Source organism: Cervus canadensis, chromosome 12, assembly GCF_019320065.1.
Source record: "Cervus canadensis isolate Bull #8, Minnesota chromosome 12, ASM1932006v1, whole genome shotgun sequence".
Taxonomy (NCBI): domain Eukaryota; kingdom Metazoa; phylum Chordata; class Mammalia; order Artiodactyla; family Cervidae; genus Cervus; species Cervus canadensis.
In genome coordinates, this window is record NC_057397.1 from 19,549,771 (window position 1) to 19,575,961 (window position 26,191).

General features: G+C 40.6%; 1 protein-coding gene across 1 annotated transcript in view; it reads left to right on the top strand.

The window, feature by feature from the left end:
* Window positions 1–26,191, top strand: part of SNTG1 (syntrophin gamma 1) — a 381,189-nt gene that overhangs the window by 133,400 nt on the left and 221,598 nt on the right. The window contains exon 2 of the mRNA XM_043484136.1: window positions 1,746–1,820. The gene's annotated coding sequence lies outside the window, so the exon portion shown is untranslated. The remainder of the gene's footprint in view (window positions 1–1,745; window positions 1,821–26,191) is intronic.

Consider the following 26,191-nt stretch of genomic DNA (forward strand, 5'->3'; position numbering starts at 1 on the left):
ATTCGTTCACCCCCAAGCCTTATTTCCTGTGGCAACCACCTGTGTGTTCTTTGTACGCATGACTCTTTCTGTTTTATGTTTATTTACTTGTTTTGGGTTTTTTTAGATTCCACATATAAATGGTATACAACATTTATCTTTCTCTGTCTGACTTACTTCAATAAGCATAATAGATCCTAGGTCTCTAGGTCCATCCATGTTGTTGCACATGGCAAGATTCAATTCTTTTTTATGGCTGAGCTATATTCCATTGTATATCTATAACACAACTTCTGTATCCATTTATCTACTGATGGGCACTCAACTTGCTTTCATATTTTGGCTATTATAAATAATGCTTTAATGAACCCTAGAGTGGAGAAGGCAATGGCACCCCACTCTAGTACTCTAGCCTGGAAAATCCCATGGATGGAGGAGCCTGGTAGGCTACAGTCCATGGGGTCGCTGGGAGTTGGACAGGACTGAGCAACTTCACTTTCACTTTTCACTTTCATGCATTGGAGAAGACAATGGCAACCCACTCCAGTGTTCTTGCCTGGAGAATCCCGGGGACGGGGGAGCCTGGTGGGCTGCTGTCTGTGGGGTCGCACAGAGTCGGACACGACTGAAGCGACTTAGCAGCAGCAGCAGAGTGAATATATCTTTTCTAACTAGTGTTTTTATTTTCTTTGAAAATAAAAAACAGCAGTCAATTTGCTGGATCTTTTGGTACTTCTATTTTTAATTTTTTGAGGACACTCCATACTGTCTTCTAAAGAGGTTGCACCAATTTACATTCCAACCAATAGCTTTTTCTCCATATCCTCACCAGCACTTGTTATTTGTTTTCTTTTTGATAAAAGTCATTCTGACAAGTATGAAGTTGTGTCTCGCTGAGATTTTGATTTACATTCCATGGTGATTAGTGATATTGAGCATCTTTTCATATGCCTGCTGACCATCTATATCTTTGAAAAAATATCTACTTAGATTCTTGGCAATTGTTTAAACTGGTTGCTTTTTACCCGTATTAAGTTGTGTGAATTCTTTGTACATTTTGGATGTGTTGGTGGTTTAGTTGCTAAATCATGTCTGACTCTCGAGACCCCATGGACAGAGGAGCCTGGCAGGCTACAGTTCATATAAACTCATTATTGAATATATCATTTGTAAGCATCTTCTCCTATTCAGTAGGCAGTCTTTTTCTTTTGTTGATGGCTTATTTCATTGTGCAAAAATTTTTAGTCTGATAAGATGGTCCCTTTTCTTTATTTTTGTTTTATTTTTCTTTACTTTTTGTTTCTATTGCCTGAGGACACATATAAAAAAACTATTGCCAAGATTGATGTCAGAGAGAATACTGCTCATGTTTTCTTATAGAAGTTTTTGGGTTTCAGGTCTTAGGTTTAAGTCTTTAATCCACTTTGAATTTGTTTGTGTGTATGGTGTGGGAAAGTAATCCAGTTAGATTATTTTGCAAGTATTAACAGCTATCTGATTTTTCCTACACCATTCATTGAAGAGGCTGTCTTTTCCCATTACGTGTATTTGCCTCTTTTGTTGTATTCGTATTTCTTCTCTTGACAATTCACAAGGCTTTGGTTTACTCCTAGAAACTGATGAGAAACTGTAGTAAAGTTGCATGTGATATAAGTGTGAATGGGATGCATGTAATCCTGGTGGATAAAGTCAGTTTCTGTGTATAGTTTTCACTCTCTCTTTCTTCTGAGCACTCATAGGACTGTGTTTTTGCTGTCTGCATTTAGACCACTCTCCAGAATGTTGAGATTGCCAGAGAAGTGACCTCCGAGAAAAGAAAACATTGCTCCAGCTAAATTTAGGTAAGTCCTTTACTTTCTGATAAGTCATTGTGAGTAAAGTTATTGCTCTGTGGGAGAATCTTATTTATCACCTACTTAGAATTTCCCAACATCAGCTATTGTATGTGTTCACTTCATGTTGTGCAAAGGCCAGTCTGCAGGATTTCAAAGTACCATGCCCTGCAAACCCCAACTGCAGTCCTAGAAAGGTCATATACTATAAATGAAGAGGGGGACAAAGGTGGCTGTAAGGGGAGTGATGGATACTCTCTGAGGGTGACTGTTCCTCGCCCCAGCACACCTTCTGGAATCACAATTTTGTTATTAAAATATCCCTGGATGCATCTCAAGCATGTATCTCCCTTCTTAGGAATGTATCTTTGGAGTTCAAGCAGTGTGTCTGAATTGATACTGTTCGGGGAGAGGATGAAGGAGGAGGAGAAGGGCTACCCTGGGTCTGTAACACAGCCTCTCACATGGCACACTGAAACCTGCAGGTCTTGGCAGGCACTGCTCACGCAGCTCTGACCTTTAGAATGTCACCTGTGTCTCCAACTTGCTTGTCCACATTTAAAGCAGGGCTGGCTTCCCATTTGAATGGGTAATGGCCTTATGAGCAAAAGGAGACTGGGTGGCCATTGTGCGGGCTGCCTTTCCAGCCGGGCCCGGCCCCGCCTGGTGCCCACTGTCCTGCCTCCTGAACTAACAAGGTCCAACCTTCCTGGGCATTTTCCTTCCAATTGACAAGGCAAGGTTGCTGTAATATAAACACTAAACATCTGAACTGGTGAGTGTTACTGCTGCTTTTCTGTGGAGTTGACGATGTCTGAGACACGGGCCTTGTACTCCTGGTCTGCCCCTGTCTGTATCAACTTCTCGGCCCATTTCCCTCCAGACTTGTGATTCACATTCCTGCCCTTTCAGGTGTATTTGTGATGTTAGAGCCACTGGCTGCACTAGTGAAGCATCCTTACTTCTAGTTTTGCTGACTATATTGTTTGTCATGAAAAAAATGATACAGTTGTCAAAGGCCAAGAAGCTTAGTCCTGCTTCCAAGACTGACTTTGTATACAGGCAATTTTCTTAATGTTTCCTGACTCTGACCTGCTCTCCAAATGCCTTGCTTACGAGGGGGTCTGATGACTTTGCCACCAGCAGAAGGTGAGACTCCTGGAGCCGGCGTCTGGGGTTGCTGATTGATCCCTGCCGTAGAAATGAGGATGCCGACTTATGTTACAGTTTTCACTTTTTCTTTTTTGTTTGTTTCCATGAGAGTTTAAAGGAGGAAACTCTAGTTTCTCTTTGTGAGCCCAGGACCTACCATCATGCTTAGATGTACAGGGTCCCAATAAGTATTTCAGAAAATTTAATAAATTAGTGGCACTGTTTCTGGAGTTGCATCCCATGCATTTCAAAGACATTATCCTGTAGATGAAAGTCTTGCTGCATGAGAACAATCCTTTGACTCGTCTCCTTCCCAGTCAGGGTGAGTGGGTTCCTGGCAGCTCCTGGCACCGCTTTCCTTCAGGGACAGATTGTAGTCTTGCCTGCTTTGGTCTTGACAATCCCTCCTCTTCCTGTTTGGAAAATATGGTCAAAGAGATTGTTGGGTAATTCTGGCCGCTGAAGATGATTGGTGACCTCTCAGGGCTTTAAGCAGTTGTGTGTTTGCATCAGTGTCTGGTTGTGAAGGAGATTCACAACAAAGCCTTGAGATCGCTGTGAGATACCTTTACTGATAAAAGAAATAGCCACAAGTTCTAAAGTAAAATCTCACCAACGTGATCACTCTAAATGCTAGCACAGCGTCACACTGCATGATGAAGTGGGGGAACGTGAAGCGGGGCGGCCAGGCTGGTGGAGGCCGCGGTGCTGTCCTGTGTGTGTGGACCTGGCTCTCCTGCTTCCCATGTCCACTCAGCTCCCACTCCCTGCACTGCAGCTGCCTGCCCTGCCTGCGGCTGGAATAGTCCTGGTGGTGCCCACCCTGACCCCCTAGTGTAAGCTTCTGCTGCGGTCAGTGCCCAGTCTCCAGACGTGCCTCAGTGCTCCGTTCTGCTCCCGTCTGTAGGTCAGCCCCTGCTGTTCCCCACAGAGCAGGGGTCATCAAAGTCCAGCTGGTCCAACCACCAGGCTTCCTGAGCGGAGGCAGAGATGCTGGTACTAAGCCCAGTGCAAGGGGTCCAGGCTCCCTGGGCAGACATTAACCACGAGACAGGGGCAGTTCTGGCTTCCCGGTAGGGAAAACCCTATACTCACAAGGTCATGAACAGGAGTGGCCCCTCTGGCTTAATCTGTATAGGACCCACTCTGTGCGGTGAGTTTCACAGGGCTCCCAAAAGCACCATGTCAGGAAGTCACCACAGAGCGTCACATGAATGCCCACTGGAAACTCTCCAGGGGCTTCACCTGCTCTGCCCACCCCTCCTCTTGCTACGCTTCTGCAAACCACTCATTTTTAATCATCTCTACAGCTTTGCCTTTTCCCAAATGTCCAGTGTTTAAGCCTTTTTAGCTGACTTCTTTCACTGAACAATACCCACTTAAGATTCATCATGTCCTTTTGTGGCTTGATAGATGATTTTTTAAAGCTGAATCACATGCCACTCTATAGATGTACATTTATTCATCCATCTGTTTATTCATTCACCTAGGAAGGAAATTAAGAAGAAAGCTTTTATAAACATTCAGGTGCAGGCTTAACATGTTTTTGAACTATTTGGTTGAAAACCTAGTAGCGCTGCATCCATGGTAAGAATGTGGACGCTTTTGTAAGAAGTTGCGAGACTGTCGTCCGGTTCCAGCCAGCCTCTGGTGGTGTCAGCTTTAACACTTTATGCTTATTTTTAATATTAACTTTTATAGTATCTTTGTAGAATTAGGAACCAAAATATTTACAAGACACTTTAAAATATGCTCTCAAAGTAAGTAGAGACATTCTCTTCCTAAATAAAAGTTTATTAATACTTTCCCAGCCATGTATACATTATGAGCAATATTTGGTAGGGGACACTACTATCACAAAGCTGAAAACAGAAAATTGAAGCAATTGTAATTTATGCAGGTCCTGTGAGGGGATGTCTAAGTGGCCGTGGGAGAAGCCTGCACCTTCTCCCTCCTCCCTTCTTCCTCTCTCTCTGTGCACACACACACACACACACACACACACACACTCTTACATGCATACTCTCACACACACAGTCTCATATTCACACACACTCACTCACACATACTTTTTTTTCATCAACTGAGTCTTCTGTTGCTTTTATTTTATTTTATTTATTTTTTTAAATTTTTTTCATTTATTTTTATTAGTTGGAGGCTAATCACTTTACAATATTATAGTGGTTTTTGTCATACATTGACATGAATCAGCCATGGAGTTACATGTATTCCCCATCGCGATCCCCCCTCCCACCTCCCTCTCTACTCAATCCCTCTGGGTCTTCCCAGTGCACCAGCCCTGAGCACTTGTCTCATGCACCCAACCTGGGCTGGTGATCTGTTTCACCATAGATGACATACATGTTTTGATGCTGTTCTCTCAAAACATCCCACCCTCGCCTTCTCCCACAGAGTCCAAAAGTCTGTTCTGTACATCTGTGTCTCTTTTTCTGTTTTGCATATAGGGTTATCATTACCATCTTTCTAAATTCCATATACATGTGTTAGTATGCTGTAATGTTCTTTATCTTTCTGGCTTACTTCACTCTGTATAATGGGCTCCAGTTTCATCCATCTCATTAGAACTGATTCAAATGAATTCTTTTTAATGGCTGAGTAATATTCCATGGTGTATATGTACCAGAGCTTCCTTATCCATTCATCTGCTGATGGGCATCTAGGTTGCTTCCATGTCCTGGCAATTGTAAACAGTGCTGCGATGAACATTGGGGTGCACGTCACACATACTTTCTGATGCACTGAGAACCTTAAGGACGTTTTAGGTGCTTGCCTAATATGTAAGTTTTGTGGTTAACAAATTAGAAAATGCAATTTAAAACAACACAAATTAACACACGAATGAACAGATCCAATACAAAACTTCTTCAAATCATAGCATATGCTTTGTCAGTGTTTATTCTCCATCTTCCTCGACTTCTTTGTGATGTTCAACCATACCATTGAACATTTCTTGCTTTCTGAAATTCTAATTGTCCATAAAGTCTATATAACCATCCTCTCTTACTGTCTCTTCACCTGTTTTCTCATAATAACTTTGCTACTGCTATCTGGATCTATTTCTGCTTCATCATTAAATCACATCTTTCCTCGATGCTGTGACCTCCGTGTGGTACTAATTATTCAGGGATCCTCTTCCCTCTATGAAAAGCCTTCTTACCATGTAAGACCCAAACATAAACCCGACCACCATCCACGGAATTCTCAGGTGCCATAATCCTAATTAAGTACATTTTTTCCATAGTTACATTTGTCTGTTTTCCTACCCAAGTGTGAAGCATTTGCTTTATTTCTGGCAGTCCTTGTCCAGTCCTAGTTGCTGGATGTGTGCACCGAGCCTACAGGCTGACACCGCCGGAAGTGGCCGCCCTGGACCGGGTGGCCAGTTAACTTAGCCTGTCTCAGACCTGGGCAATTTTAGTATGAATGTTGAATATTCTATGCACAAAATATAATATCTTTACAAAAAGTATAAAAATGACGAGAAAAGATTTCAAAGTACTATCAGTAGCAGATCTAAGAATTGAACTGAGGTTATTTGAATCTTAATTCTAAATTCTTTCCTGAGTTAAATTCTAATCCAAGCTAATTCTCATCTTGAGTACGTTTGAGTGAAGGTTATATTGTGAACAGTGGGCAACATTTGATAATGTTTTGAGCATTTTGTATTTTTAAAATTAAATTATCTTTCACAGTTACTTTTCAGCTTTCATACATTCATACATTCATACATTCATTCATCAATTCAGCAAGTGTGTGTTCAATACTATGTCTACTATGAGGACTCAAAGATGGATAAGTTACACATCACAGCCTCTGTGGAGCCCACAGTCTGGTGGTTTGTAACTGAGTCTTTGCAGGGGAAAGCCATGCTTTCTGCTTCTGCTTCTTCTTAGAACCATTCTGCATTTCATTGTATATGATGACGTGTGTACTGTGCAATTCAGCTGTTATCTGTGCTTTATAGTCATCACCTTCTTTGACTGAGGAGGTCATTCAGAACAAAAAGTAGTTAAGACTCATGTTTCATGCTTTTTGCTCTTAAAACTACAATTCAGATTTATTTTTATTCAATGTGTCAAATTTTTAAAAAGTAAAGAAATATTGGGTCAGCCAAAACATTTTTTTGGGTTTTTCCATAAGATGTTACAGAAAAAGCTGAACAAATGTTTTGGCCAATTCAATATTTACAGTTATCTCCAAAGGATATCTTTCTTTGTCACAAACTTAAATGGCTGCTAAAGCAACCGACCTGCTCTTCTAAAGTAAGGGGTGGTAGTTGTGTGCAAGTCAAATCAAGCACATGCACACTTCAGTTGTGGGTCACTTTGGTAGCATCCGTTAGGGGATGCCTGCTTCCAGTCTGTTGGAAATGCCTGGCACCAGTTGATTTAAATTATTTCTCTTTGAGGAAAGACATAAGACTTGGTTGTAACTGAGGAACATGTCCTGATTCACATGGATCTTTTATTCTGTTTGAAAACCTAAGAAAGGTATAGTAACTGAAAGTCTTCTTCTTGTTTTTTCTGTAACACTTATCTTTTAAAGGGGTCTTGTTTAGGTAAAGCATCTTCACACTCTTACAGAAGATTGTAAGCCACATTAACACGTCCTGTCTTATCCACAAAGACGGCAGAGTCTGCCCACATCAGATGAGCAGGCTGGTCTATTAGGGCAGGAGCTATTAGTAAGGCGGCATCGCAGGCCAAGTGAGGAGCTCACCACCTGCTCCCTCCTGCAGCCTGTGAGGCCAGGCAGCCAGAGAGTCTGCAGAAGAAAAGGCGGAGTGACAAGATAATAAGAGTGAATTGGGCTTAGGTAGAATGGTGCAATTACATTACAAACAGCCTGTCTTTCTGTGCCAATAAGCCATGCAGGGTTAGAGTGCTTTCTAGATAACCAGTTTGTTATTTTTTTCATTACTGCTCTTTTCCCCAAATTTTACCATTTCAGAATTTTTCTGTTTTCATCTGTCTTGCAATATGTCATAAATACTCATTCTTTCTTTAAACTTGTAGTTTTATGGGACTTTTTTATTAAAAACATTAGGCTGTTTTTTTTTTGTTTTTTGTTTTTTTTAATATTATGTGGTGATTTTGCAAAAGACAAAGCCTCTCTGATGTCAAACCACCTGCATTATATGAAGCTGCTTGGTGATGGTGAGAAGACCGAAATTTTCCTCTAAAAATCTCATTTCTTCTTGTTTCATCAGAACCAACACTGTAGGACATGGGAGAACAATGCTCTGTGGATCTTTGTTCATTTTGAAGCATCCAGTTGAGTTCTTGGCTCTGGTTGCTCCCATTATTCAGTCCACTCACAAGAGTGCAGTTTGAGAGTTTGGCAGGTCACTTCCTTTGCTGTCATTGATTAATTAAGGGCAAATTGTTTTGAAAACCCCATGCCTTTAATACAGAATTATGAGACGAACCTATTCTGGGGATGAGACCAGTGACACCAATTACTATTAAGTGTTGGACTCCCCTGGTGACTCAGTTGGTAAAGAATCTGCCTGCAATGCAGGAGACCTGTGTTCAGTCCCTGAGTGTAGAAGATCCCCTGGAGAAGGGAATGGTAACCCACTCCAATATTCTTGCCAGGGGAATCCCATGGAGAGCAAAGCCTGGTGGGCTACAGTCCACGGGGTCGTGAAGAGTTGGACACAACTGAGCGACTAACACTTTCATTTGTCCTCAATGATTAAAAAGAAAAGCTTATTTGTTTTTTTGTGATGAAAAGCAATAATTTTGACCTAAAATATGCTTGATTCATAAAATGTGCATCAGTTTCCAATTTGATAAGTTATTCAAGAAATACCTAGGAGAGCTGGCATACCAAAGTGGATGAATTTTAGTTTAGATTTTAGAAAAAAAAAATGGATTCAGCATGCCAAGACATAAAGAAATGTATGTATATGTGCATCTTTAATTTGAGTTCCTTTATTAATTTATATAATTCTGTTAGGAACAGTAAGTTTCAGCTACTGTCATGGCAGCAAAATTGGTCTAGAATTTCATTTTCGGACTTTGCTTTAGTTATCTATCACTTTATCACGTTAGTTATCTATACACTTAATATCTGTGTATTAAGTTAGCATCAACTTAATGTCTTCTGGTAACTCGTATGTATTGTCTCCAGTGCTGCAGGTCAGGAATCTGGGTGCAGCCAGCTGGCCCCCTGCAGGGCTTCTCAAGGTTTCATCCTAAGGCAACCAGGAGTGGTGTCTTGTCCAAAAATCTCAATGTTGTTTGCGATCCAATTTGTTTCTGACTTACTCATTCTGGACCTCTCTCTTGAGCCAATTAGATCATTTTAAAATGGAATCTATTAATTTAAGCCGCTTAAAACTACAAAAGTAAGGAAGATAGAGAGCATTCGTCACAGTGAAGGTAGCTGATAGGGGAAGAACTCTGAGAGACACAGAGGTACCTCTGGGGTTACGCTGAGCTGTAGATGCAGCAGCTGCTTAAGAAGCACTGCAGCAAACAGCAAAGTGGGAGAAATAATGCAGACGTTTATTGGTGGAGGAATTTCTTCCATTGCATAACTTTGAAAATGCATTTAGCTCTTATAATTTTGGAGCTCAGACCAATGGATTTCAGACTAGTCAGAAGGTGGACTTATTTTCAAGGTCTTTAGAAAATGCACAGGTTAAAGCTATCACAGAGCCTTTATGTGGCTGTCCCTCCTGATCAAACGAAAGGACCCACTCCTGGAAAGTCAAGGCAAGACTCTTGGGGTGTTTCTAATCAGGACAGTCATCATTTGTGATGATCATAATTGAATAGGTTGCCATGCCCTCCTCCAGGGGATCTTCCCGATCCAGAGATTGAACCTACATCTCTTATGTCTCCTGCATTGGTAGGTGGGCTCTTTACTACTAGCACATTAAGAATACATAGAATCTAGATCAGGTATTTTTTAAATCATATTCTTGAATATTCCAAATTCCATAAAAGCTTTATTTCAGAACAGGGTCAAATACTACCTATTTCAGGGACATAGTCTAATCATTTTTTAAGAGTACTGACAGATATTTGGTAAATGTTAACTGCCTCCTAGTGTGTTAACATTGTTTACGATCTTCTTCAGACTTCTGTTTTCTCTTTGATCTTTGGCAACCTCGAGTGTCATTTAAATGACTTCAAACAAACATCAAAGTGTAAGAATGTTTCTGTGTAATCCAGGTCCTGTCCTTATTCAGATCTGGGGTGGGTCTCCTCTAGGAAGAAATCTGATATACTGTGTGTGTCTGTGGGTCCACGCCAGTGTGTGTGTGGGTCTGTGTTCACGCCAGCGTGTGTGTGTGTCCACACCACTGTACTTATAAGTGTTTAGGAGATGAGAGGACAAGGAGCAGATGAGTAGTGTGATGTCACTAGTCACACTTGGGACTGATTGGACACGTTAAGGAAGGATTTTCTACTTGCTGGTGTTGAAAGATAAGCTGAGACATAGTAAATAGTTTAAGAATATATATCACCCCAAAATTACTTCCATTCAGGCAGTACCGCAGCTGGAGTGATTCGGAGCCACCAACAGGAGCCGAAGAGACACAGGGGAAGTAGAGCTGGGAATCCTGAGCCTGGCTGGTACCCCACTGCTGTATTTGGGAAAGGCCAAGGCAGTTTACAATTGGCTGGCCTTAGGTTTTGATTTCTTAACCTTGAGACGTTTCAGCCTGAGGTTTGTGTTTGCTCACGTAGGCTGCTAAGGCACTAGAGCCTCCTCAGATCTGATGGCCCCTCATTTAATTCACTTAACTGCTCTCAGATTGGTGGCTTTAGTCATTAAGTTGTGTCCAACTCTTATGACCCTTTGAACTTTAGCCTACCAGACTTCTTTGTCCATGGGATTTCCCAGGCAAGAATACTAGAGTGGGTAGCCATTCTCTTCTCCAGGAGATCTTACTGACCCAGGGATCGAACCTAGATCTCCTTCATTTCAGGTGGATTCTTTACTGTCTGAGCCAACAGGGAAGCCCTCTCAGTTTAAGGGTGTAGCTTTTCCTGTTCATGACTCAGGAACTTCAGGAGAGACACTGTTGATTATTAAATATTTTGAGCACATTGAGCAGTGCAGACATGAGAGAATGTTTTATATTAAATAAATGGTATACTGAAAGAACCTTGAGCATTGAGAACAGGAAGAAAGGAGAAATAAATGAATCTGTAGATTCATACTTTATTGTAAAAAATTTTGACTTAAAATCTCTCTTCATGTTTTATGAAAAGGTCGCATTTAGTCATGTTTTTCTTCTATTTTATTATATTATATTTTCATGATTATATTATGGTATTATTTCTATATCAGGATGGAGAACAGATATAAAGAAGATGAGAAAGAAGTAGGTTGAAGGCAAAGAAAGTAAAATAAATGATATGGTTTTGTACAGACTTCAAGTGTGCATGAACTGCTCTAATAGTCAACAGTCTAACAGGTTAACAGAACGATGCAAATCAGAATTGTAAAAAATAGCTTAGCAGTTAAATGTTTCCTTTACCAAAGGACTTGCTATTATGCTTTCTTAAGTTTCCCTGAGTCATGGTTTCCCTTTGAAGACCTTGAACTATTTGAACATAAATAATAGAATCCAGGGCATCCCTGATGGTTCAGAGGGTAAAGAACCATCCACAATGTGGGAGATTTGGGTTTGATCCCTGGGTCAGGAAGATCCCCTGGAGGAGGATATGGCAACCCATTCCAGTGTTCTTATCTGGAGAATCTCATGGACAGAGGAGCCTGGTGGGCTACAGTCCAAGGGGTCGCAAAGACTGGAACATGACTGAGCAACTAATATTTTCACTTTCAATATGGTTCTCAGCTGGGAGTAGAGACTGTCCAGGGGTCTGGGTCCACATTCGCATCTGAGTAAGCAGAGCTCTCCTAGTTGAAAAAAAGGTCCTACAGGTTTATATTCTCCTTGCTCTAATCACAGGCTCTGAGGTGAGGGAAAATGCGCTTGCATCCCACTGAGAGTGTTATTTCTCTTTTGTGTTTCTCTCTTGGTTGCTTTCTTTTCTCAGAAAGCTCTGAAGAGTGAAAGATCTTTTAACTTGAATAGGCTTCTGTTTAGAATATCCATCCAAAGTTATCATCTGAGTATGAAGTGGCATTCATGCAATTTACTCTTCTGGTTAATTTCTTTTGCTAGAGGAAAATTTTTAATTGACATAAAACATTGTGTAAGTTTAAGCTGAACAAGCTGATGATCTGATAGATTTATGTATGATCACCAGTGTAGGGTAAGCTAACATTCATCTCATCAATTAACATTTCTTTTTTCATAGTGAGAACTTTTAAGATCTAATGTCTTGCAAGTTTAAGATATATTTTACAGTACTGTTAATTATAAACAGTGTATATTAATTATAAACAGTGTGTATTAATTAGACCTCAAGAATTTACTCATCTTCTAACTAAGTCTGTACACTTGACTAATATCTCCTCAGTTCCCTCTGCCCCCAGCCCCTGGTAACTATCATTCTATTCTGTTTCTATGAGTTTGGCTTTTTTACATTTACTTATAAGTGATAACATACAACATACATCTTTCTCTGACTTATATCACAGTATAACCTAATGACCTAATAATCCAATGACTATGATTTTGCACTGTATGACCTAATGGACGATCCATATTGTTGCAGATGGCAAGATTTCTGTATTTCTTGTGGCTTGATAATATTTTATTGTGTATATAAAAGCTTTTCTTTTTCTATTCATCCATTTATGGACACTTAGGAGGTTTCCCCATCTTGGCTGTTGTGAGTGATGCTTCAGTAAACACGGGATATCCTGTCATCCTGTTTACATTTCATTTGGGTGCACACCCCATGTTGGGATTGCTGGATCATATTGTAGTCCCATTATTAATTTTGTGAGGAATCCCCACTTATTTTCCATAGTGGCTGCACTCAGCTACATCCCCACCAGCAGTGAACAAGGACTCCCCTGTCTCGCTGTCTCACACACTTGTTACTCATCTCCTTTTTTATAGTAGACATTCCAACAACCTCTATGTGGTTTGATTTGCATTTATCTGATCATTAGTGATGTGACTATTGATGTGCAAGGACTTATTAGTGCCACTTAAATATTTTCAGAATATTTTGTGGTGTAAGTTGTTCTATTTTTCTTCTTATAGTGTCTACCCTTGTGAGTTGGTGATTTCCCACAAGGCAATTGCAATCTGCAATAACTAAATATGCCTTAGCATATTGAGTAATAGATAGATAGGCAGGTAGATGATAGATTTGATGAATAGATAAATGATAAGAGATAGATCTTGATACATATAGAGACAGAGAGATAAGTAATATGTATGTATGTGGTTATGTGTATATATGTTTTATATATACAAGCATGTTTATATATATGGTTGTACATATATATATTGTGTGTGTATATATGTGTATGTAACAAGCTTTTTTGCTAAAGTAAGTCTTCTGTCAATTTCTAATCTTTAAAAAAATGCTTAGTAGCATAGAGATTCTCTCTATCCATCTACTACTTTCATTTGTATCAAGCATTTTCACATCTACTTGCCAGATATAGCTCCCCCCAAGTTTTTCTCTTTCCTCTTTGTTCTCTTCTACACTGAATAAAAAAGCTGAAGACATTTTCATCCTAATAATCTAAGACAGATAAGGGTTACATTCTTCAACCCGCCTGACTTGCATTAGGGGAGAATAGGAGCAGCTCAGGTTAAGAAGAAAAGATAACTTGAAGGCTGCTTCTAGAAAGTTCTGATTGACCTGTACCACTTATGATGGTTTTGGTTTTTAACATTTGTGCATTTTAGTTTTTATAAACTGTGTCTTTCAGTTTTCATAAGAACCCCACACTCTCAGCAATTCTATGAAAGTAGTTGTTAGCTATAAAACAGCAAATCAAGTTTCTATCCTGGCCTTCCGGCTATCTCAGTGGTTTCTCTTTGACACTTGGTCAGAGACTTGTGGGTATTGATCAACTCAAGTGAGATGCCCTAGGACTCTATGGAAGTAATTTACTAGTAAAATTCCACCAATGGCAGCATCTGAAATGACACAGGCATTGGAAAACAAGAGAATCTTTGCTCTGAGCTCATGGAACTCCTCAAATAACTTCCAGTTGAATCATCATCATATAATTTGGTGGATAAAGATCTGTACCAAATTATTGATATTAAAATTTTATATCAAGATGTAAGTGTAGTTAAGTGAAGTACACTCTTCTCTTAAATTAATGTTTTAATAACATGTTTTTGCTAGTAAATTGAAGGATCTATTCACTTCCTCTACATGTGCTTTTGGTTATAATTTGGTTTATTATCTGATTTACATCATTTCATTACACCTTTTCTAGTATGGATTTTTGAAATTAATAATGTGATCATTTAAAGTCTGCAGGAATGTATATTATCTATGGTGAAACAGATCACCAGCCCAGGTGGGATGCATGAGACAAGTGCTCGGGCCTGGTGCACTGGGAAGACCCAGAGGAATCGGGTGGAGAGGGAGGTGGGAGGGGGGATCAGGATGGGGAATACATGTAACTCCATGGCTGATTCATGTCAATGTATGACAAAACCCACTGAAATGTTGTGAAGTAAGTAGCTTCCAACTAAAAAAAAAAAAAAGTCTGCAGGAAGCATGTAGATAATAACTGTTTATCCAATGGAACCCTGAGGGGCAAATGGGTGACAGAGGGGGCTTTGCTTTCTAACTGCAATTTGACCTGTCACTGAATTTCTCTTTTGAGGAATGAAAATCTTCTCACCAAATCACTTTTCTAATTCTTCAAATACCATGGAAAATGTGGGGGACATATACTAGTCTTTTAATTTACTTCAAATTGAAAGTCAGTGTGCTTTTATAATTTAGGGAAACTTATATATTTACTTTCCATAATCTATATGCTGTATAACTGTAACATAAATTCTATTAAGTTAAAATCCCCAACCCAAAAAAATTTTTATCCCTTTTTTATGAGAATATCTTTAGAATTTTACCAGGATCCCATTCTCTCTTTCTTAAGATTTGCACATAACTAATTAGAATTTGTATTGCTAGATAACTCTCCAGAATGGTGAACCAAACTATCATGGTAGAGAAAAAAATTTTTACTTCATTATCTCCTATTATCTTTGTTGCCTTTTCTCCCATATTAATGTTTATAGTACATCTCATTTAAAACTTTAAATATGGAGTTATGTGGGGACAGTTTTTTTTTTTTTCCCTACTTGTAGAATATCTGCTAAACAGTCTATTTTTTCTAATTGATTTTGGTGGCTTTTTGATGATATATTTGAAAGTGAAAGTGTTAGTCACTCAGTCATGTCTGACTCTATGCACCTCCATGGACCCATGCAACTCCACCAGGCTCCTCTGTCCATGGCATCCTCCAGGTAAGAATGCTGGAGTGGGTTGCTATTCTGTTTTCCAGGGGATCTTCCCAACTCAGGGATTGAACCTGGGTCTCCTGCACTGCAGGCAGATTCTTTGCTGACTGAGCCACTAGGGAAGCCCTGATTACGTATTCAGTTGCTACTTGTAAAATGGTCCATCTGAAATCTCCCCATTGCGTTCCTTTGGTGTCCACAGCCCTCCCAGCACCACTGTATTTCTTTTTTTGGTTCTGCAGTGTGTCTGCACATTTGTTTTCCATTTAGAATGAGCCCCGCATCAGGTGGCGACACCCCCCCCCACCCCCACAACACACACACACACACTGTGGTCAGCTTGCCTGTTTGCAGCCTTTGCAGCAGGTCAGTGACCGACCAAGTGCAGGCTGTGAGATGCTGGGCACGTCAGTCACAGAATGTAGACTGTGAGAAGGAAATCGCATCAGGAAAGAGCCTGTTGGGAAAAGGCTGTCTCCAGGGTTAACCTGCCAGCTCTGCAGGTGGCGAGGGGAAATCCTGCATGCTGGCAGCTCCTTCTCTGGGGAGAATACTTTTCAGTATTCTGCTCTGGATCATTTCTCTGGAAATGGGGCGGCCAGTAATTCTACAAGACAATCAGGGCAAGTAAAACCGCGTTAGAGACCTCCGCATCCTCAGGGTAATTTGCAGGCAGCTGCAGAGCCCTCTCTGGCCTCACACCTGCAGGTCTGCAGCCCCTGATCCTTCTTGCTTCAGAGTTTCCCAAGGTGAATGCGGCACAGGCCCAGCCCTGCTAGTGCACTTTTGTGACAGCTCACAGGTATTAAGGAAGTGTATATACTAGAAAGAGAGACAGAATTATAGCCAGAAATATTAACATCATCAGCAAAGTACAATAAAGCATCCATTTCTTCCTGTATGTCATTTTTTTTTTTAAATTAACAGTGTGAAGTCTCATAGAACTTTTGGTTTGAGAAGATGGCCAAAACAGCTATTGATGCTTTAATTCAAGGAATCGATGAGATCTTCCGTGATCACTTGCTTTCCTTACTACCCAAATCATTATGACCTTGGATTTTCTGCTATCACTGTCAGGAAGAGGTTTAAATCTTTTAGCAGAAAATAAACAATATAGTAGTAATGGAAAAGTGAAGGAATTTCAAAGCCAAACTGCTTGAGTTAATGTCCATTTCCAATACTCAATCATTGTGACCCTGGGGGCAAATTATTTTCATTTTTTTTGAAGGTTTCATGTGAAATGCTTAGTAGAAAAATTTCTTGTAGATTATGTTAGGGCCAGCTTACCTGCGAAGTCAGATCCTGGGAGACTTGGTCATGCTTAGGTTTAGGACGTACTTTCTTGGGAAGAGAATTTCTTCCATTCATTTGAAGCTTTTTTTTTTTCACTGAAAGTGTTTAAAATTTTTATTTTTACTTAATTAGACAAAAAGGTTGAAACAAAATGGAAGATGACAAAACTTCTAATGTGCTCGCAGAAAGCAAGTCAACTAAAAAAGGTTAAAGCCCACGATCTGGGTGAGCAGCCTTTAGGAGGTCCTTTGGGAGGATTGGGCCAAGAGGATGAGACCTGTCTGTGGCTGCAGATCCCGAGCGGCCTGAGGATAGTGAGTAGGCTGGCAGCTGTCCAGGCTGTGTGCAGGCCCGTCTGGAACCCATGGTGAATGCAGGGACTGGGTCATTCCAAGTCTTCTGTGTGCTGTGACAGTTACAGCAAGGATGCAAAGCTGCATAGACTTCCTGACTGCTCAAGTGTGACTTCAGCTTCATGTCACTTGCATTTGTGGGGACCTTTGATTCTGAACTGAATTACCCAGGTAAAGAAACATGATCAGGGGAATCTGTTTTGTTGTGGTGGATTTTAGCAAGAGAGATCAGGTGAGTAATAAGGTGAGAGACAGTTAGTCCCACTCTTGTATTTTGGTTTACCATTCCACAATAACATGACCTTGCTTTTGAAGGTCTGAGTGCTACAAGTACCTACCTCACTGTCTGTGTGTCTGTGTTAGCAGCGTGGATGGCGGGTAAGTCAGCACGAACTTCTGGTCTTTAGGAGGCCCACTGCCTGGCAGGGGATGGACAGGCACTTTAGTACCCTGACTGACTGAATCCTCAAGCCACCCTGTCAAATAAGGCCCATTAATATCTCCACTTTATAGCGAGAAATCTAATTCCCCACAAATAAGAATAATTTGCCCAGGGTCACAATGACTGAGTGTTGGGAATGGACATTGACTCAGGCAGCTTAGCTTTGAAACCCCTTCACTTAACCACTAAACTAACTGCTAATCCTCTGCTAACAGATCTGAACCGCCTCATGACTGTGGTACCGGAAAATCCAAGGTCATAATGACTTGGCTTGTAGAGAAAGTAAGTGATCACAGAAGAACACTTGGTTCTTTAATTTGCAGTATTAATGCATGAGGCTCAGCCCTTAGACTTGGGTTAAAATGTGTGAAACTTAGCAAGCAGAGACTGTTCAGAAAGTCTCTGAACAACTGTGGATCTCTGCTCTCTCTCAAAATCTGGCCTGTTTCATCCGGGGTCTTTTGAACTATATACTCCCTAAACCATGGATGTGCTATTCAAGTTTCAAGTCCATTTTCAGTCATCAGAAGGGCAAGAGTCTTAAGTATTTAAAGCACTGGGCACAAGAACTCAATTGATAAAAGCCAATGTCAAGCTTGAGAGAAATGAAAACCTAACAGGTCTCTTAGAAAGGAAGGAGGCTGATCCTTGAAGTGTTACATATAAACTTTGTGTAAGTGATATCTGAGGCAACTTGGGTGAAGGAAAAAAATACACCCACAACCCCCAAGTACCAGAGGGTCACATGTGTATTAGTAAATATGTCCACTTTATTTTTCATGTGGCACCACTGTGGACATGGTTTGTAACATATTATCCTTTCTCCTGAATCAGAGGATGGGCTCACATTTATAAACAGCTTGCTCATTCATCATCTGTGTGACTTTTCATCTTAAGCCTTAGAACTTTCTCCCACACAGTGGTCCACCTTAAGGTGTACTGATTAGAATACTTCAGGAAGAACGGAAGATGGAAACAATATATCAACTCCTCCAGAGAGAGACTGAGGTTTAAAACAGGTAACATACACCTTAAAGGCATAAATTCAATGTCAGACAATAAATATTGGAGTATAAGGTTTTCTCCTTTCAATATCATTCCCCAAAATTTATGTAACATTTTGCTATAATTAAGTAGTTACATTTTTTCTTTTTCCCAAGAAAATGGAAAATAAATGGATAGTAGTTGTGAATAGAATTTGGAATGACTGGTATAACTGTGAATTGGGAGGAAAACAGTGTCACTCAGGTTACAGTTTCTTCTTTCTTGTAGATTTTCTAAGATGTGTATTGTGACTCATTGGATTGAAGGCTTTACTTCATCTTGAAGGGTCTAAAGAATGGGTGCTGTTTGGCTGAGTTCATTTCCAGCCACCCCCTTAAGAAATGGATCATGGTTCAGAATGCAACAGGAAAGAGGGAACTCACAGGAGGAGCATCCTTAATGGCCTTGTAGCCCATTTTTAATGTAATAACGGACTTCAATCTTTTTTTTTTTTTTTTTTCTGGCCTCATGCAAGGTTTGTAGGATCTTAGTTCTTCTTATTGTTCTTACTATCTTTTCCTTTGTATTTCAGTTTGGGAAGTTTCTGCTGACAGGTTTTCAAGCTCACTTCTTTCCTTGGCTTGTCTAGGCTTTTGATGAGCACACTGATGCCTCTTCATTTCTGTTTGAGGGTTTTGATTCTAGTGTTTCCTTTTGCATCTTTGTGACTTTCTTTTTCTCTGCTTACATCACGAGTCTATTCTTGCACGCTGTTGGCTTTCTCCAGCATAGTCCAGGTGAAGGCTCCTGCCACCTCTCCTGCAGATAAGTTGATCTCAGCTCCTCTCTGTTTACGTCATCTCTCCAGATGTACCCGTGGCAGTTTATTCTGAGGCCTCAGTTCTCTGAGGCATTCAATAGAAGTGTTTGACCTTCCATTTGTGCAGAATGTTTCTTGTTGAAAATGTGGGAGGGACAACTTCCAAGCTCTTTGCTCATCAGAGTTGAAACCAGGAGCCTGTTTTTAAAATAGCAAAGTTTAGGTTGTTTTAATGTATGGTTTGACTTTGTATGCAGGAAGTCATATAGCAAAAATTGAAAATGTCTGCTGTTTGATTGAACATTCCTAGTGGTTTTGGGGACCAGAGAGAGAGGGTCATTACAGGGTTAATGCAGAGTTTCATTGTACTACTTTGCCATGCACTTTGAAACATCTTAAAAAGCACACATATGTATGTATGTGATAAAAATCTGATTATATTTGTAGCGAAAAATGATTTAAAGCTTCAAGTTTAAAAAATAAATTATAAAAGCAATGGATAGAGAATGACTAAATGTAAGTTGGGAATGCCAATGTAATTCTTGCAGCAAATATATAATGTTTAAACTTAATCATTCTGTTCTTATTGATGAGCTCTGTACAGGGCATCCCAACCTTAGAGACCTTTCAGTTTTAAAAGGTTATGAAAAATACATAATGATTTCCCTGGAAGAAAAGTGTGGTGGATACATTTTAGTGTATAGACACATAATTTAATGTCAATTTAACACATTTACTAATATGTTAGACCAGGAACAGGATATCTGGTTTCCTTGAGTCTGGGGGCTGATAGCCCAGCCAGCTACGCAGTGCACCTTGAGGTGTGTCTACAAGTGAGATTTACTCTTTTCAAGTGAAGAGCTTGCCATTTCTTTCTATTTCACATTATCCCTGTTCTACCCTCACTAGACATCGTTCTGTTGTCCTGCAAACATGGGAGTGGATGAATGAAGTCAATTCAGGATGATCTGGGCATAAACTGTGCTCACAGTGGACTATCCTGACAGTGTTTTTCTGTCTTTTCCCTGTCAGTCAATTTTTTTTTTCTGTTTTAGATATCTTACAAGTACACTGCAAATAACATCCCTATAAATATTAATGTAGGCATGACATAAATGTGAGAATAATAAATCTGTTGATGATCGAATTAATCTGAAAACCAAAAGGAAATAAGTTAATGATAACCCCCTTCATTGTTAAACAGACTTGGATGTGATTTGATTTATGGCACTTAAGACTCTTCTATAGCTCAAAGGAGAGAGTTATTAACATCAACAGTTGTAACAAGGATTAGTTTCCTGGTACTGTAGTTCTTGAAAGCAGCAGGATAAGAAGGAACCAGATTAGAAGCTGGTCTTAATTGTACATAGTCACTAATTAACTTTGCTCTTAGCCAAGTCATGGACCTTTCCAGATGCTATGTGTCATGTAAAGACCCTGTGATAACTGTAACCCATGCACTGATACTATTAATATACAATTGCTTCTTTCAAGCCTAGTATTTTAGAATCAATGTTGTTTAACCACAAGAGCAGAAATAAGGTGTGAAAAAAGTCAGACCCCCAAACATGTAATGCAGGCAGGACAAAGTATTTTTTATTAAGCTATGCACAATGGATTTTTAAAATTATTATGACATGATGATATTCAGATAAGTTTCATAACTAAGGAGGATAGAACACCAGAGGGTTTGTAAGAAATCTGTTTGACTTTATAAGAAAATGTTTAAATAATGTGTTTTTACTCTGTACTATATGCGCACTCTATAAAACTGAAAACTTTTGCTCCTGACATTTGAACTGGTTCTGTAAGACTTTATTCAAAGAAATATTATATTTCACTTTCTCCCTGTGATTATGCACTGGGTGCTCACCTTGTGCCGCTCTCTGCGCTAACCCCGTATCTGTTGCCTCTCTCCATTCTGAGAGCATCACTGTGGAGTCAGTGGTCTTTTACTCCATCCTACCAGTTAGCTGACAAAGTCATCAGACTCAGCTAGAATGCCAAGCCAAGCAGTTTGATTTCAGAATGGCTCTGAGTTAATACTTTTCAAGACAATTTTAACAAAAACAAGATAATTATCAATGAAATGAGTGGTGAGATTCTGTCTCCTGGAGCCTATTATACAGAGCAAAGTCAGTCAGAAAGATAAACACCAGTACAGGATATTAACGCATATATATGGAATTTAGAAAGATGGTAACGATGACCCTATATGCGAGACAGCTAAAGAGACACAGATGTATAGAACAGACTGCTGGACTCTGTGGGAGAAGGCAAGGGTGGGATGATTTGAGAGAATAGCATTGAAACATGTATGCTATCATATGTTAAATAGATCGCCAGTCCAGGTTCGATGATTGAGGCAGGGTGCTCAGGGCTGGTGCACTGGGATGACCCTGAGAGATGCGATGGGGAGGTGGGAGGGAAGGTCTGGATGGGGAACACATGTACTCCCATGGCTGATTCAAGTCAATGTATGGCAAAAACCACCACAATATTGTAAAGTAATTAGCCTCCAATTAAAATAAAAAAATAAACAAATAATTTTTAAAAATAAAAAGGAGGTAAATATTTCTAAAAAGTTTTTCACTTTTGTATGAAATGCTGCAGTTACAAATGTAAAATTTGTTTTTATGGGACAAAAAGACCTCCATGCTACCTAGTGGCAGACACCCAGTTTCAAAATTTATTTCCCTGTTATTTTATGTCTTCTGAATTCCTAGAGTAGGAGTTAACCTCTCTGAACAAGATCAGTAACGCTTCTTCTCTCAAGATGCTCACATTTCAAAAGGAGACTTGGAAAATGAACAAATAAAAAAAAATAAACATCAGACTGAATATGTGTACTGTGATAAACTCCTGAATTTATTCAGGGGTGTTAATAATTTTTAATGAACATAAATGGATTAGACGATCCAAACAACTATGAAAGAAGTCCAGAAATGTTCTATCTTTCACTTAAAAGTGGTAGTTTTTTCCTCATTCTCTTTATCATTGTACTTATTTACGTGAACTCAGTAATTTCCACAACATTGTATCTTTTAACTTCCATTGTGATAATAAAGAAAGCCATTCAAACAAAGCAGCTCCGTTGCCTGGGCAACACTTCTCTTCCTGTATCCATCCGGTTCCAGATAAGGGACCATTTTAACCATCAGTAAAGATATGCAGATTATATCCCCCCATGAATGACAGGGATTCTATCCAACCTGAGTAATAGAATTCACTTGGAGGAGAAACGCGTCTCTGCAGAGCGATGAGAACTTGGTGCTGGGTGGCAGGGTTACGTGCCGGTGGTGACAGAATCACTCCATGCCCACTGGGCATTCATTAGGCAAACATCCTGTGAGCACATGAGCGATGCATGGTGTGGAAGTAAACATGCATCGCCCTCCCGCCAGCAAGTCACGGGCTGGTGGGAGAGACACGAGGGAGAGGAGCTAGGGCTTCACTGTAAGAAAAATGGGAAGTGTTTCATTTTCTGTCACAAGGCGCTGCAGTGGTGTGAGACGGCTAACTCAGGTCTTGCCACGTTGCCTCTTCCTTGGGTAGCAGAGGAATTCAGACTCTGCACAGGATGTGAGGTGGGGCTGGTAGACAAGGTCTGTCCCCGAGGTGGTGTGATGGCTGGAATTCAAAGCTCCGTTTACCCCTTTGAGCAGCTGTGTTTTCAGATCAGGCTGACCAATCTGAACAGGGATTTCGGTTGGATGGTCTCTGAACTGTTCTGTCAGAGAGCACGTGATGTGGCTCCACAAGGTCCTGGCTGCCTGTCTGATGGTGAACAACTTCTCAGGGCTGCCTTCTGTGTGGCCGCCATCTGGGATAATTCTTCTACTCCACACTTAGGTACTCTGAACTGCCTGTGCTGGTTTTGTGGGTCCCGGCACACATTCCCCTGGTCTTTGTGGTGTGCACAGGAGGCCTCTGCCTTGTCAGAACGTACGACCTGAACATCCTTACATGTGCCACGGGACCAAGGGTCTCCTCATGCAGAGAAGACCTTTAGTAGACATTTCCAGAAGGAAATAGACCATGGTGTGTGTGTGTGTGTGTGTGTGTGTTTGTGCATGTGTGTGTGTGTGAAAGAGAGAGAAAAAGAGAGAGAGAGAGAGGGAGAGAGAGAGAGAAAGAGCTCAAACAGCTTAACAAATGAACAAGGATTTCTTGATGAAAAATTCTGTATAGGCATTTCTTTAAAATGGGACTGTTTTACCAAATTATATTCTTATGACTGAATATTGAGGCGGCAAAACAAATCCAAAGGAGATGGAAGGAGTACAGATGGAATCACTGATAAATTATGTAGGCCGGGGCACACCAAATACCACTTTCTGGGGGGAATTCCAGGAATGAGTTTTGGCATCAGTATAAATATTTATGAGTTGATCTGAAAATAATCTGAAGTGTTTTGCCATTGAACTTTTGGAAGCATGAAATAGGATTTAATTTTCAGTTACAGCATTAAAAAATCTCAGATTTTACTTTTTATTTATTTTCACTTAGACCAGAAAATCTGAGATCCCTTTGAACTGGGTTGTTTGGGAGGGAGGGATGTGCGAGTTTTGCGTTTTCTGGAGACCAGGAAGACTGGGGTCAGGAGTGCATCTTCTGTGCAGCCTTCTGCTCCCAAAGAGCTCCTCAGAGTTATTGTGCAATGACATTGACCTGACCTGGTTCAGTATTAATCTGTGTCTCTAAAATATCAATAACCTCAGATATGCAGGTGACACCACCCTTACGGCAGGAAATGAAGAGGAATGAGAGAGCCTCTTCATGAAAGTGAAAGAGGAGAGTGAAAAAGCTGACTGAAAACTCAACGTTCAAAAAACTAAGATCATGGCATCTGGTCCCATCACTTCATGGCAAATAGATGGGGAAACAGTGAGGGACATTACTTTCTTGGGCTCCAAAATCACTGTGGATGGTGACTGCAGCCATGAAATTAAAAGACACTTGCTCCTTGGGTAGAAAAACAATGACCAACCTAGACATCATATTAAAAAGCAGAGACACTACTTTGCCAACCAAGGGCTGTATAGTCAAAGTTATGGCTTTTCCAGTAGTCATGTATGGATATGAGAGTTGGACCATAAAGAAAGCTGAGTGCCAAAGAGCTGATGCTTTTGAACTGTGGTGTTGGAGAAGACTCTTGAAAATCCCTTGGACAGAAAAAAGATTAAACCAGTCCATCCTAAAGGAGATCAGTCCTGAATATACATTGGAAGGACTGATGCTGAAACTCCAATACTTTGGCCACCTGATGCGAAGAGCTGACTCATTTGAAAAGATCTTGATGCTGGGAAAGATTGAAGGTAGAAGGAGAAGGGGACAACCAAGAATGAGATGGTTTGATGGCACCGCCAACTCAAAGGACATGAGTTTGAGCAAGCTCCGGGAGTTGGTGATGGACAGGGAAGCCTGGCATGCTGGTCACAAAGAGTCAGACACGGCTGAGCCACTGAGCCAAATAGCAGTTTGATTTGGAGCCAGGGGAGCTTTTTCATTTGTCCACCTTCAGTCCTTGGCACTTAGAATATAAAAAGAGAAGCACAAAGCAGGTAGATAATTGCAGCATTGATAAACCAGGAGTGAGGTGGTTTCCTGACAAAGCTGAGAAGAGTAAGAAGGGGATACCCCAGAAGTGAGGGGATGTCACTGACCTACCTGCAACCACCTGCATGTCACAGGAGACCCTATCCGACTCACCTGTGGCACTTCCAGTGACCATGATGCTGGAGGGAAAACAGACAGACAGAACCCAACCTGCGTTTGGTCTGTCTCCCATTCCAGCGATCAGAGTGCAGTTGTCTGGATCTGCTCTGACACTGTCTGTAGCCTGCCTGCCAGACCTCTCCACCTGCTCCACCTGTTGGCGGCCACTTCTGTGGGCATCTTTCTTTCGAAGCAGGATCAACCAGGCTTATCTCAACTAAGACACAACACATGCATATCAAAGGAGAAAAACAATAATCAGCCTTAGAATTTTGGAGAATTATAGTCTTCAGGATATATAATTAGAATTATATAATTCAGGAAAGTTGAAGTATAATTTTTATGTAAAATTAAAAATTATATTCACTTTTTTTGCTTAACCACCATTATAAATAATGTTAGATATAGAACTTGACAGATACATTGGGCTATGTTTAGCTAAATATATGTTAAAAAATTTATCATTTTATGTATTGAGTTCAGTTTAGTCGCTCAGTCGTGTCCGACCCTTTGCAACCCCATGAATCACAGCACGCCAGGCTTCCCTGTCCATCACCAGCTCCCGAAGTTTACTCAAACTCATGCCCATCGAGTCAGTGATGCCATCCAGCCATCTCATCCTCTGTCGTCCCCTTCTCCTCCTGCCCCCAATCCCTCCCAGCATCAGGGTATTTTCCAATGAGTCAACTCTTTGCATGAGGTGGCCAAAGTGCTGGAGTTTCAGCTTCAGCATCAGTCCTTCCAGTGACCATCCAGGACTGATCTTTAGGATGGACTGGTTGGATCTCCTTGCAGTCCAAGGGACTCTCAAGAGTCTTCTCCAACACCACAGTTCAAAAGCATCAATTCTTGGGTGCTCAGCTTTCTTCACAGTCCAACTCTCACATCCATACATGACCACTGGAAAAACCATAGCCTTGACCAGATGGACCTTTGTTGGCAAAGTAATGTCTCTGCTTTTTAATATGCTATCTAGGTTGGTCATAACTTTCCTTCCAAGGAGTAGCGTCTTTTAATTTCATGGCTGCAGTCACCATCTGCAGTGATTTTGGAACCTCCAAAAATGAAGTCTGACACTGTTTCCACTGTCTCCCCATCTATTTCCCATGAGGTGATGGGACCAGATGCCATGATCTTAGTTTTCTGAATGTTAAGCCTTAAGCCAACTTTTTCACTCTCCTCTTTCACTTTCATCAAGAGGCTTTTTAGTTCCTCTTC